Source organism: Scyliorhinus torazame, chromosome 4, assembly GCF_047496885.1.
Source record: "Scyliorhinus torazame isolate Kashiwa2021f chromosome 4, sScyTor2.1, whole genome shotgun sequence".
Lineage (NCBI taxonomy): Eukaryota > Metazoa > Chordata > Chondrichthyes > Carcharhiniformes > Scyliorhinidae > Scyliorhinus > Scyliorhinus torazame.
Genome location: NC_092710.1, coordinates 2,286,908 through 2,300,546, shown reverse-complemented (window position 1 = coordinate 2,300,546; position 13,639 = coordinate 2,286,908).

The following is a 13,639-nucleotide window of genomic DNA, read 5'->3' as shown; positions in this document are numbered from 1 at the left end:
ACCGTTCTGTAACCCAGTGTTATACAGTGACAGACGTGTACAGTTCTGTATCCCAGTGTTATACAGTGACAGACGTGTAATGTTCTGTATCCCAGTGTTATACAGTGACAGACGTGTACCGTTCTGTATCCCAGTGTTATACAGTTTCAGACGTGTACCGTTCTGTGTCCCAGTGTTATACAGTGACAGACGTGTACCGTTCTGTATCACAGTGTTATACAGTGACATACGTGGACCGATCTGTACCACAGTGTTATACAGTGACAGACGTGTACCGTTCTGTATCCCAGTGTTATACAATGACAGACGTGTACCGTTCTGTACCCCAGTGTTGTACAGTGACAGAAGTGTACCGTTCTGTACCCCAGTGTTATACAGTGACAGACGTGTACCGTTCTGTACCCCAGTGTTATACAGTGACAGACGTGTACCGTTCTGTATCCCAGTGTTATACAGTGAGAGACGTGTACCGTTCTGTGCCCCAGTGTTAGACAGTGACAGACGTGTACCATTCTGTACCCCAGTGTTATACAGTGACAGACGTGTACCGTTCTATATCCCAGTGTTATACAGGGACAGACGTGTACCGTTCTGTATCCCAGTGTTATACAGTGACAGACGTGTACCGTTCTGTATCCCAGTGTTATACAGTGACAGGCGTGTACCGTTCTGTATCCCAGTGTTATACAGTGACAGACGTGTACCGTTCTGTATCCCAGTGTTATACAGTGAGCGACGTGTACCGTTCTCTACCCCAGTGTTAAACAGTGACAGACGTGTACCGTTCTGTACCCCAGTGTTATACAGTGACAGACGTGTACCGTTCTGTACCCCAGTGTTATTCAGTGACAGACGTGTACCGTTCTGCATCCCAGTGTTATACAATGACAGACGTGTACCGTTCTGTACCCCAGTGATATACAGTGACAGACGTGTACCGATCTGTATCCCAGTGTTGTACAGTGACAGACATGTACCGTTCTGCATCCCAGTGTTATACAATGACAGACGTGTACCGTTCTGTACCGCAGTGATATACAGTGACAGACGTGTACCGATCTGTATCCCAGTGTTATACAGGAACAGACATGTACCGTTCTGTATCCCAGTGTTATACAGGAACAGACATGTACCGTTCTGTACCCCACTGTTATACAGTGACAGACGCGTACCGTTCTGTATCCCAGTGTTATACAGTGACAGACGTGTACCGTTCTGTATCCCAGTGTTATACAGTGACAGACGTGTACCGTTCTGTACCCCAGTGTTATACAGTGAGAGACGTGTACCGTTCTGTACACCAGTGTTATACAGTGACAGGCGTGTACCGTTCTGTATCCCAGTGTTATACAGTGACAGACGCGTACCGTTCTGTATCCCAGTGTTCTACAGTGAGAGACGTGTACCGTTCAGTACCCCAGTGTTATACAGTGAGAGACGTGTACGGTTCTGTACCCCAGTGTTATACAGTGACAGGCGTGTACCGTTCTGTATCCCAGTGTTATACAGTGACAGTCGCGTACCGTTCTGTATCCCAGTGTTATACAGTGACAGACGTGTACCGTTCTGTACCACAGTGTTATACAGTGACAGACGTGTACCGTTCTGTACCCCAGTGTTGTACAGCGACAGAAGTGTACCGTTCTGTTTCCCAGTGTTATACAGTGACAGACGTATACCGTTCTGTACCCCAGTGTTATACAGTGAGAGACATGTACCGTTCTGTAACCCAGTGTTATACAGTGACAGACGTGTACCGTTCTGTATCCCAGTGTTATACAGTGAGGGACGTGTACCGTTCTGTATCCCAGTGTTCTAAAGTGTCAGACGTGTACCGTTCTGTACCGCAGTGTTAAACAGTGACAGAGGTGTACCGTTCTGTACCCCAGTGTTATGCAGTGACAGACGTGTACCGTTCTGTGCCCCAGTGTTAGACAGTGACAGACGTGTACCGTTCCTTACCCCAGTGTTATACAGTGACAGATGTGTACCGTTCTATATCCCAGTGTTATACAGGGACAGACGTGTACCGTTCTGTATCCCAGTGTTATACAGTGACAGACGTGTACCGTTCTGTATCCCAGTGTTATACAGTGACAGACGTGTACCGTTCTGTACCCCAGTGTTAAACAGTGACAGACGTGTACCGTTCTGTACCCCAGTGTTATACAGTGACAGACGTGTACCGTTCTGTACCCCAGTATTATAAAGTGACAGACGCGTACCGTTCTGTATCCCAGTGTTATACAGTGACAGACGCGTACCGTTCTGTATCCCAGTGTTATACAGTGAGAGACGTGTACCGTTCTGTACCCCAGTGTTATACAGTGAGAGACGTGTACCGTTCTGTATCCCAGTGTTATACAGTGACAGACGTGTACCGTTCTGTATCCCAGTGTTCTACAGTGACAGATGCGTACCGTTCTGTATCCCAGTGTTATATCGTGACAGCCGCGTACCGTTCAGTACCCCAGAGTTGTACAGTGAAAGAAGTGTACCGTTCTGTACCCCAGTGTTATACAGTGACAAACGTGTACCGTTCTGTAACCCAGTGTTATACAGTGACAGACGTGTACCGTTCTGTATCCCAGTGTTATACAGTGACAGACGTGTAATGTTCTGTATCCCAGTATTATACAGTGACAGACGTGTACCGTTCTGTATCCCAGTGTTATACAGTTTCAGACGTGTACCGTTCTGTGTCCCAGTGTTATACAGTGACAGACGTGTACCGTTCTGTATCACAGTGTTATACAGTGACAGACGTGTGCCGTTCTGTACCCCAGTGTTATACAGTGACAGACGTGGACCGATCTGTACCACAGTGTTATACAGTGACAGACGTGTACCGTTCTGTATCCCAGTGTTATACAGTGACAGACGTGTACCGTTCTGTACCCCAGTGTTATACAGTGACAGACGTGTACCGTTCTGTATCCCAGTGTTATACAGTGAGAGACGTGTACCGTTCTGTGCCCCAGTGTTAAACAGTGACAGACGTGTACCGTTCTGTACCCCAGTGTTATACAGTGACAGACGTGTACCGTTCTGTATCCCAGTGTTAGACAGTGACAGACGTGTACCGTTCTGTACCCCAGTGTTATACAGTGACAGACGTGTACCGTTCTATATCCCAGTGTTATACAGGGACAGACGTGTACCGTTCTGTATCCCAGTGTTATACAGTGACAGACGTGTACCGTTCTGTATCCCAGTGTTATACAGTGACAGGCGTGTACCGTTCTGTATCCCAGTGTTATACAGTCACAGCCGTGTACCGTTCTGTATCCCAGTGTTATACAGTGAGCGACGTGTACCGTTCTGTATCCCAGTGTTATACAGTGACAGGCGTGTACTGTTCTGTATCCCAGTGTTATACAGTGACAGACGTGTACCGTTCTGTATCCCAGTGTTATACAGGAACAGACGTGTACCGTTCTGTATCCCAGTGTTATACAGGGACAGACGTGTACCGTTCTATATCCCAGTGTTATACAGGGACAGACGTGTACCGTTCTGTATCCCAGTGTTATACAGTGACAGACGTGTACCGTTCTGTATCCCAGTGTTATACAGTGACAGACGTGTACCGTTCTGTACCCCAGTGTTAAACAGTGACAGACGTGTACCGTTCTGTACCCCAGCGTTATACAGTGACAGACGTGTACCGTTCTGTACCCCAGTGTTATACAGTGACAGACGTGTACCGTTCTGTACCCCAGTGTTATACAATGACAGACGTGTACCGTTCTGTACCCCAGTGATATACAGTGACAGACGTGTACCGATCTGTATCCCAGCGTTATACAGTGACAGGCGTGTACCGTTCTGTATCCCAGTGTTATACAGGAACAGACATGTACCGTTCTGTATCCCAGTGTTATACAGTGACAGACGTGTACCGTTCTGTACCCCAGGGTTATACAGTGACAGACGTGTACCGTTCTGTACCCCACTGTTATACAGTGACAGATGTGTACCGTTCTGTATCCCAGTGTTATACAGTGACAGACGTGTACCGTTCTGTACCCCAGGGTTATAGAGTGACAGACGTGTACCGTTCTGTACCCCACTGTTATACAGTGACAGACGTGTACCGATCTGTATCCCAGTGTTATACAGTGACAGACGTGTACCGTTCTGTATCCCAGTGTTATACAGTGACAGACGTGTACCGTTCTGTACCCCAGTGTTATACAGTGAGAGACGTGTACCGTTCTGGACACCAATGTTATACAATGACAGGCGTGTACCGTTCTGTATCCCAGTGTTATGCAGTGACAGACGCGTACCGTTCTGTATCCCAGTGTTATACAGTGAGAGACGTGAACCGTTCTGTACCCCAGTGTTATACAGTGAGAGACGTGTACGGTTCTGTACCCCAGTGTTATACAGTGACAGGCGTGTACCGTTCTGTATCCCAGTGTTATACAGTGACAGACGCGTACCGTTCTGTATCCCAGTGTTATACAGTGACAGACGTGTACCGTTCTGTATCCCAGTGTTATACAGTGACAGACGTGTACCGTTCTGTACCCCAGTGTTATACAGTAACAGATGCGTACCGTTCAGTACCCCAGTGTGATACAGTGACAAACGTGTACCGTTCTGTAACCCAGTGTTATACAGTGACAGACGTGTACCGTTCTGTATCCCAGTGTTATACAGTGACAGACGTGTACCGTTCTGTACCCCAGTGTTGTACAGTGACAGAAGTGAACCGTTCTGTACCCCAGTGTTATATAGTGACAGACGTGCACCGTTCTGCATCCCAGTGTTATACAGTGACAGACGTGTACCGTTCTGTACCCCAGTGTTGTACAGTGACAGAAGTGAACCGTTCTGTACCCCAGTGTTATATAGTGACAGACGTGCACCGTTCTGCATCCCAGTGTTATATAGTGACAGACGTGCACCGTTCTGTATCCCAGTGTTATACAGTGACAGACGTGTACCGTTCTGTACCCCAGTGTTATACAATGACAGACGTGTACCGTTCTGTACCCCAGTGATATACAGTGACAGACGTGTACCGATCTGTATCCCAGTGTTGTACAGTGACAGACATGTACCGTTCTGCATCCCAGTGTTATACAATGACAGACGTGTACCGTTCTGTACCGCAGTGATATAGTGACAGACGTGTACCGATCTGTATCCCAGTGTTATACAGGAACAGACATGTACTGTTCTGTATCCCAGTGTTATACAGGAACAGACATGTACCGTTCTGTACCCCACTGTTATACAGTGACAGACGCGTACCGTTCTGTATCCCAGTGTTATACAGTGACAGACGTGTACCGTTCTGTATCCCAGTGTTATACAGTGACAGACGTGTACCGTTCTGTACCCCAGTGTTATACAGTGAGAGACGTGTACCGTTCTGTACACCAGTGTTATACAGTGACAGGCGTGTACCGTTCTGTATCCCAGTGTTATACAGTGACAGACGCGTACCGTTCTGTATCCCAGTGTTCTACAGTGAGAGACGTGTACCGTTCAGTACCCCAGTGTTATACAGTGAGAGACGTGTACGGTTCTGTACCCCAGTGTTATACAGTGACAGGCGTGTACCGTTCTGTATCCCAGTGTTATACAGTGACAGTCGCGTACCGTTCTGTATCCCAGTGTTATACAGTGACAGACGTGTACCGTTCTGTACCACAGTGTTATACAGTGACAGACGTGTACCGTTCTGTACCCCAGTGTTGTACAGCGACAGAAGTGTACCGTTCTGTTTCCCAGTGTTATACAGAGACAGACGTATACCGTTCTGTACCCCAGTGTTATACAGTGAGAGACATGTACCGTTCTGTAACCCAGTGTTATACAGTGACAGACGTGTACCGTTCTGTATCCCAGTGTTATACAGTGAGGGACGTGTACCGTTCTGTATCCCAGTGTTCTAAAGTGTCAGACGTGTACCGTTCTGTACCGCAGTGTTAAACAGTGACAGAGGTGTACCGTTCTGTACCCCAGTGTTATACAGTGACAGACGTGTACCGTTCTGTGCCCCAGTGTTAGACAGTGACAGACGTGTACCGTTCCTTACCCCAGTGTTATACAGTGACAGATGTGTACCGTTCTATATCCTAGTGTTATACAGGGACAGACGTGTACCGTTCTGTATCCCAGTGTTATACAGTGACAGACGTGTACCGTTCTGTATCCCAGGGTTATACAGTGACAGACGTGTACCGTTCTGTACCCCAGTGTTAAACAGTGACAGACGTGTACCGTTCTGTACCCCAGTGTTATACAGTGACAGACGTGTACCGTTCTGTACCCCAGTATTATAAAGTGACAGACGCGTACCGTTCTGTATCCCAGTGTTATACAGTGACAGACGCGTACCGTTCTGTATCCCAGTGTTATACAGTGAGAGACGTGTACCGTTCTGTACCCCAGTGTTATACAGTGAGAGACGTGTACCGTTCTGTATCCCAGTGTTATACAGTGACAGACGTGTACCGTTCTGTATCCCAGTGTTCTACAGTGACAGATGCGTACCGTTCTGTATCCCAGTGTTATATCGTGACAGCCGCGTACCGTTCAGTACCCCAGTGTTGTACAGTGAAAGAAGTGTACCGTTCTGTACCCCAGTGTTATACAGTGACAAACGTGTACCGTTCTGTAACCCAGTGTTATACAGTGACAGACGTGTACCGTTCTGTATCCCAGTGTTATACAGTGACAGACGTGTAATGTTCTGTATCCCAGTGTTATACAGTGACAGACGTGTACCGTTCTGTATCCCAGTGTTATACAGTTTCAGACGTGTACCGTTCTGTGTCCCAGTGTTATACAGTGACAGACGTGTACCGTTCTGTATCACAGTGTTATACAGTGACAGACGTGTGCCGTTCTGTACCCCAGTGTTATACAGTGACAGACGTGGACCGATCTGTACCACAGTGTTATACAGTGACAGACGTGTACCGTTCTGTATCCCAGTGTTATACAGTGACAGACGTGTACCGTTCTGTACCCCAGTGTTATACAGTGACAGACGTGTACCGTTCTGTATCCCAGTGTTATACAGTGAGAGACGTGTACCGTTCTGTGCCCCAGTGTTAAACAGTGACAGACGTGTACCGTTCTGTACCCCAGTGTTATACAGTGACAGACGTGTACCGTTCTGTATACCAGTATTAGACAGTGACAGACGTGTACCGTTCTGTACCCCAGTGTTATACAGTGACAGACGTGTACCGTTCTATATCCCAGTGTTATACAGGGACAGACGTGTACCGTTCTGAATCCCAGTGTTATACAGTGACAGACGTGTACCGTTCTGTATCCCAGTGTTATACAGTGACAGGCGTGTACCGTTCTGTATCCCAGTGTTATACAGTGACAGCCGTGTACCGTTCTGTATCCCAGTGTTATACAGTGAGCGACGTGTACCGTTCTGTATCCCAGTGTTATACAGTGACAGGCGTGTACCGTTCTGTATCCCAGTGTTATACAGTGACAGACGTGTACCGTTCTGTATCCCAGTGTTATACAGGAACAGACGTGTACCGTTCTGTATCCCAGTGTTATACAGGGACAGACGTGTACCGTTCTATATCCCAGTGTTATACAGGGACAGACGTGTACCGTTCTGTATCCCAGTGTTATACAGTGACAGACGTGTACCGTTCTGTATCCCAGTGTTATACAGTGACAGACGTGTACCGTTCTGTACCCCAGTGTTAAACAGTGACAGACGTGTACCGTTCTGTACCCCAGCGTTATACAGTGACAGACGTGTACCGTTCTGTACCCCAGTGTTATACAGTGACAGACGTGTACCGTTCTGTACCCCAGTGTTATACAATGACAGACGTGTACCGTTCTGTACCCCAGTGATATACAGTGACAGACGTGTACCGATCTGTATCCCAGCGTTATACAGTGACAGGCGTGTACCGTTCTGTATCCCAGTGTTATACAGGAACAGGCATGTACCGTTCTGTATCCCAGTGTTATACAGTGACAGACGTGTACCGTTCTGTACCCCAGGGTTATACAGTGACAGACGTGTACCGTTCTGTACCCCACTGTTATACAGTGACAGATGTGTACCGTTCTGTATCCCAGTGTTATACAGTGACAGACGTGTACCGTTCTGTACCCCAGGGTTATACAGTGACAGACGTGTACCGTTCTGTACCCCACTGTTATACAGTGACAGACGTGTACCGATCTGTATCCCAGTGTTATACAGTGACAGACGTGTACCGTTCTGTATCCCAGTGTTATACAGTGACAGACGTGTACCGTTCTGTACCCCAGTGTTATACAGTGAGAGACGTGTACCGTTCTGGACACCAATGTTATACAGTGACAGGCGTGGACCGTTCTGTATCCCAGTGTTATGCAGTGACAGACGCGTACCGTTCTGTATCCCAGTGTTATACAGTGAGAGACGTGTACCGTTCTGTACCCCAGTGTTATACAGTGAGAGACGTGTACGGTTCTGTACCCCAGTGTTATACAGTGACAGACGCGTACCGTTCTGTATCCCAGTGTTATACAGTGACAGGCGTGTGCCGTTCTGTGCCCCAGTGTTATACAGTGACAGACGCGTACCGTTCTGTACCTCAGTGTTGTACAGTGACAGACGTGTACCGTTCTGTACCCCAATGTTATACAGTGACAGACGTGTACCGTTCTGTATCCCAGTGTTATACAGTGAAAGACGTGGACCGATCTGTACCCCAGTGTTATACAGTGACAGACGTGTGCCGTTCTGTAACCCAGTGTTATACAGTGACAGACGTGTACCGTTCTGTATCCCAGTGTTATACAGTGACAGACGTGTACCGTTCTGTATCCCAGTGTTATACAGTGACAGACGTGTACCGTTCTGTATCCCAGTGTTATACAGTGACAGACGTGTACCGTTCTGTATCCCAGTGTTATACAGTGACAGACGTGTACCGTTCTGTACCCCAGTGTTGAACAGTGACAGAAGTGTACCGTTCTGTACCGCAGTGTTATACAGTGACAGACGTGTACCGTTCTGTACCACAGTGTTATACAGTGACAGATGTGTACCGTTCTGTACCCCAGTGTTGTACAGTGACAGAAGTGTACCGTTCTGTTTCCCAGTGTTATACAGTGACAGACGTATACCGTTCTGTACCCCAGTGTTATACAGTGAGAGACATGTACCGTTCTGTATCCCAGTGTTATACAGTGACAGACGTGTACCGTTCTGTATCCCAGTGTTATACAGTGAGGGACGTGTACCGTTCTGTATCCCATTGTTATACAGTGTCAGACGTGTACCGTTCTGTACCGCAGTGTTATACAGTGAGAGACGTGTACGGTTCTGTATCCCAGTGTTATACAGTGACAGACGTGTACCGTTCTGTATCCCAGTGTTATACAGTGAGCGACATGTACCGTTCTGTACCCCAGTGTTATACAGTGTCAGACGTGTCCCGTTCTGTATCCCAGTGTTATACAGTGACAGACATGTACCGTTCTGTACCCCAGTGTTATACAGTGACAGACGTGTACCGTTCTGTATCCCAGTGTTCGACAGTGACAGACGTGTACCGTTCTGTGCCCCAGTGTTATACAGTGACAGACGCGTACCGTTCTGTACCTCAGTGTTGTACAGTGAAAGAAGTGTACCGTTCTGTACCCCAGTGTTATACAGTGACAAACGTGTACCGTTCTGTAACCCAGTGTTATACAGTGACAGACGTGTACCGTTCTGTACCACAGTGTTATACAGTGACAGACGTGTACCGTTCTGTACCCCAGTGTTGTACAGTGACAGAAGTGTACCGTTCTGTTTCCCAGTGTTATACAGTGACAGACGTATACCGTTCTGTACCCCAGTGTTATACAGTGAGAGACATGTACCGTTCCTAACCCAGTGTTATACAGTGACAGACGTGTACCGTTCTGTATCCCAGTGTTATACAGTGAGGGACGTGTACCGTTCTGTATCCCAGTGTTATACAGTGTCAGACGTGTACCGTTCTGTACCGCAGTGTTATACAGTGAGAGACGTGTACCGTTCTGTATCCCAGTGTTATACAGTGAGCGACATGTACCGTTCTGTACCCCAGTGTTATACAGTGTCAGACGTGTCCCGTTCTGTATCCCAGTGTTATACAGTGACAGACGCGTACCGTTCTGTACCTCCGTGTTGTACAGTGAAAGAAGTGTACCGTTCTGTACCCCAGTGTTATACAGTGACAGACGTGTACCGTTCTGTAACCCAGTGTTATACAGTGACAGACGTGTACCGTTCTGTATCCCAGTGTTATACAGTGACAGACGTGTACCGTTCTGTACCCCAGTGTTATACAGTGACAGACGTGTACCGTTCTGTACCCCAGTGTTATACAGTGACAGACGTGTACCGTTCTGTATCCCAGTGTTATACAGTGACAGACGTGTACCGTTCTGTATCCCAGTGTTATACAGTGACAGACGTGTACCGTTCTGTACCCCAGTGTTATACAGTGACAGGCGTGTGCCGTTCTGTACCGCAGTGTTATGCAGTAACAGACGTGTACCGTTCTATATCCCAGTGTTATACAGTGACAGACGTGTACCGTTCTGTACCCCAGTGTTATACAGTGACAGACGCGTACCGTTCTGTATCCCAGTGTTATACAGTGACAGACGTGTACCGTTCTGTACCCCAGTGTTAGACAGTGACAGACGTGTACCGTTCTGTATCCCAGTGTTATACAGTGAGCGACATGTACCGTTCTGTACCCCAGTGTTATACAGTGACAGACGTGTACCGTTCTGTACCCCAGTGTTATACAGTGACAGACGTGTACCGTTCTGTACCCCAGTGTTATACAATGACAGACGTGTACCGTTCTGTACCCCAGTGTTATACAGTGACAGACGTGTACCGTTCTGTATCCCAGTGTTATACAGTGATAGACGTGTACCGTTCTGTATCCCAGTGTTATACAGTGACAGACGTGTACCGTTCTGTATCCCACTGTTATACATTGACAGGCGTGTACCGTTCTGTATCCCAGTGTTATACACTGACAGACGTGTCCCGTTCTGTACCCCAATGTTATACAGACACAGGCGTGTACCGTTCTGTATCCCAGTGTTTTACAGTGACAGACGCGTACCGTTCTGTATCCCAGTGTATACAGTGACAGACATGTACCGTTCTGTATCCCAGTGTTATACAGTGACAGACGTGTACCGTTCTGTATCCCAGTGTTATACAGTGAGGGACGTGTACCGTTCTGTATCCCAGTGTTATACAGTGTCAGACGTGTACCGTTCTGTACTGCAGTGTTATACAGTGAGAGACGTGTACCGTTCTGTATCCCAGTGTTATACAGTGAGCGACATGTACCGTTCTGTACCCCAGTGTTATACAGTGACAGACGTGTACCGTTCTATACCCCAGTGTTATACAGTGACAGAAGTGTACCGTTCTGTACCCCAGTGTTATACAGTGACAGACGTGTACCGTTCTTTACCCCGGTGTTATACAGTGACAGACGTGTACCGATCTGTACCCCAGTGTTGTACAGTGACAGAAGTGTACCGTTCTGTTTCCCAGTGTTATACAGTGACAGACGTATACCGTTCTGTACCCCAGTGTTATACAGTGAGAGACATGTACCGTTCTGTAACCCAGTGTTATACAGTGACAGACGTGTACCGTTCTGTATCCCAGTGTTAAACAGTGAGGGACGTGTACCGTTCTGTATCCCAGTGTTATACAGTGACAGACGTGTACCGTTCTGTACCCCAGTGTTATACAGTGAGCGACGTGTACCGTTCTGTATCCCAGTGTTATACAGTGAGCGACATGTACCGTTCTGTACCCCAGTGTTATACAGTGTCAGACGTGTCCCGTTCTGTATCCCAGTGTTATACAGTGACAGACATGTACCGTTCTGTACCCCAGTGTTATACAGTGACAGACGTGTACCGTTCTGTATCCCAGTGTTATACAGTGAGGGACGTGTACCGTTCTGTATCCCAGTGTTATACAGTGTCAGACGTGTACCGTTCTGTATCCCAGTGTTATACAGTGAGAGACGTGTACCGTTCTGTATCCCAGTGTTATACAGTGACAGACGTGTACCGTTCTGTATCCCAGTGTTCTACAGTGACAGACGTGTACCGTTCTGTACCTCAGTGTTGTACAGTGAAAGAAGTGTACCGTTCTGTATCCCAGTGTTATACAGTGACAGACATGTACCGTTCTGTATCCCAGTGTTATACAGTGTGCGACATGTACCGTTCTGTACCCCAGTGTTATACAGTGTCAGACGTGTCCCGTTCTGTATCCCAGTGTTATACAGTGACAGACATGTACCGTTCTGTACCCCAGTGTTATACAGTGACAGACGTGTACCGTTCTGTATCCCAGTGTTATACAGTGACAGACGCGTACCGTTCTGTACCTCAGTGTTGTACAGTGAAAGAAGTGTACCGTTCAGTACCCCAGTGTTATACAGTGACAAACGTGTACCGTTCTGTAACCCAGTGTTATACAGTGACAGACGTGTACCGTTCTGTATCCCAGTGTTATACAGTGACAGACGTGTACCGTTCTGTATCCCAGTGTTATACAGTGACAGACGTGTACCGTTCTGTACCCCAGTGTTATACAGTGACAGACGTGTACCGTTCTGTATCCCAGTGTTATACAGTGACAGACGTGTACCGTTCTGTATCCCAGTGTTATACAGTGAGGGACGTGTACCGTTCTGTATCCCAGTGTTATACAGTGACAGACGTGTACCGTTCTGTATCCCAGTGTTATACAGTGACAGACGCGTACCGTTCTGTATCCCAGTGTTATACAGTGACAGACGTGTACCGTTCTGTACCCCAGTGTTAGACAGTGACAGACGTGTACCGTTCTGTATCCCAGTGTTATACAGTGAGCGACATGTACCGTTCATTACCCCAGTGTTATACAGTGACAGACGTGTACCGTTCTGTACCCCAATGTTATACAGTGACAGACGTGTACCGTTCTGTACCCCAGTGTTATACAATGACAGACGTGTACCATTCTGTACCCCAGTGTTATACAGTGACAGACGTGTACCGTTCTGTATCCCAGTGTTATACAGTGACAGACGTGTACCGTTCTGTATCCCAGTGTTATACAGTGACAGACGTGTACCGTTCTGTATCCCACTGTTATACATTGACAGGCGTGTACCGTTCTGTATCCCAGTGTTATACAGTGACAGACGTGTCCTGTTCTGTACCCCAATGTTATACAGACACAGGCGTGTACCGTTCTGTATCCCAGTGTTATACAGTGACAGACGCGTACCGTTCTGTATCCCAGTGTATACAGTGACAGACATGTACCGTTCTGTATCCCAGTGTTATACAGAGACAGACGTGTACCGTTCTGTATCCCAGTGTAAAACAGTGAAAGACGTGGACCGATCTGTACCCCAGTGTTATACAGTGACAGACGTGTGCCGTTCTGTAACCCAGTGTTATACAGTGACAGACGTGTACCGTTCTGTATCCCAGTGTTATACAGTGACAGACGTGTACCGTTCTGTATCCCAGTGTTATACAGTGACAGACGTGTACCGTTCTGTATCCCAGTGTTATACAGTGACAGACGTATACCGTTCTGTATCCCAGTGTTATACAGTGACAG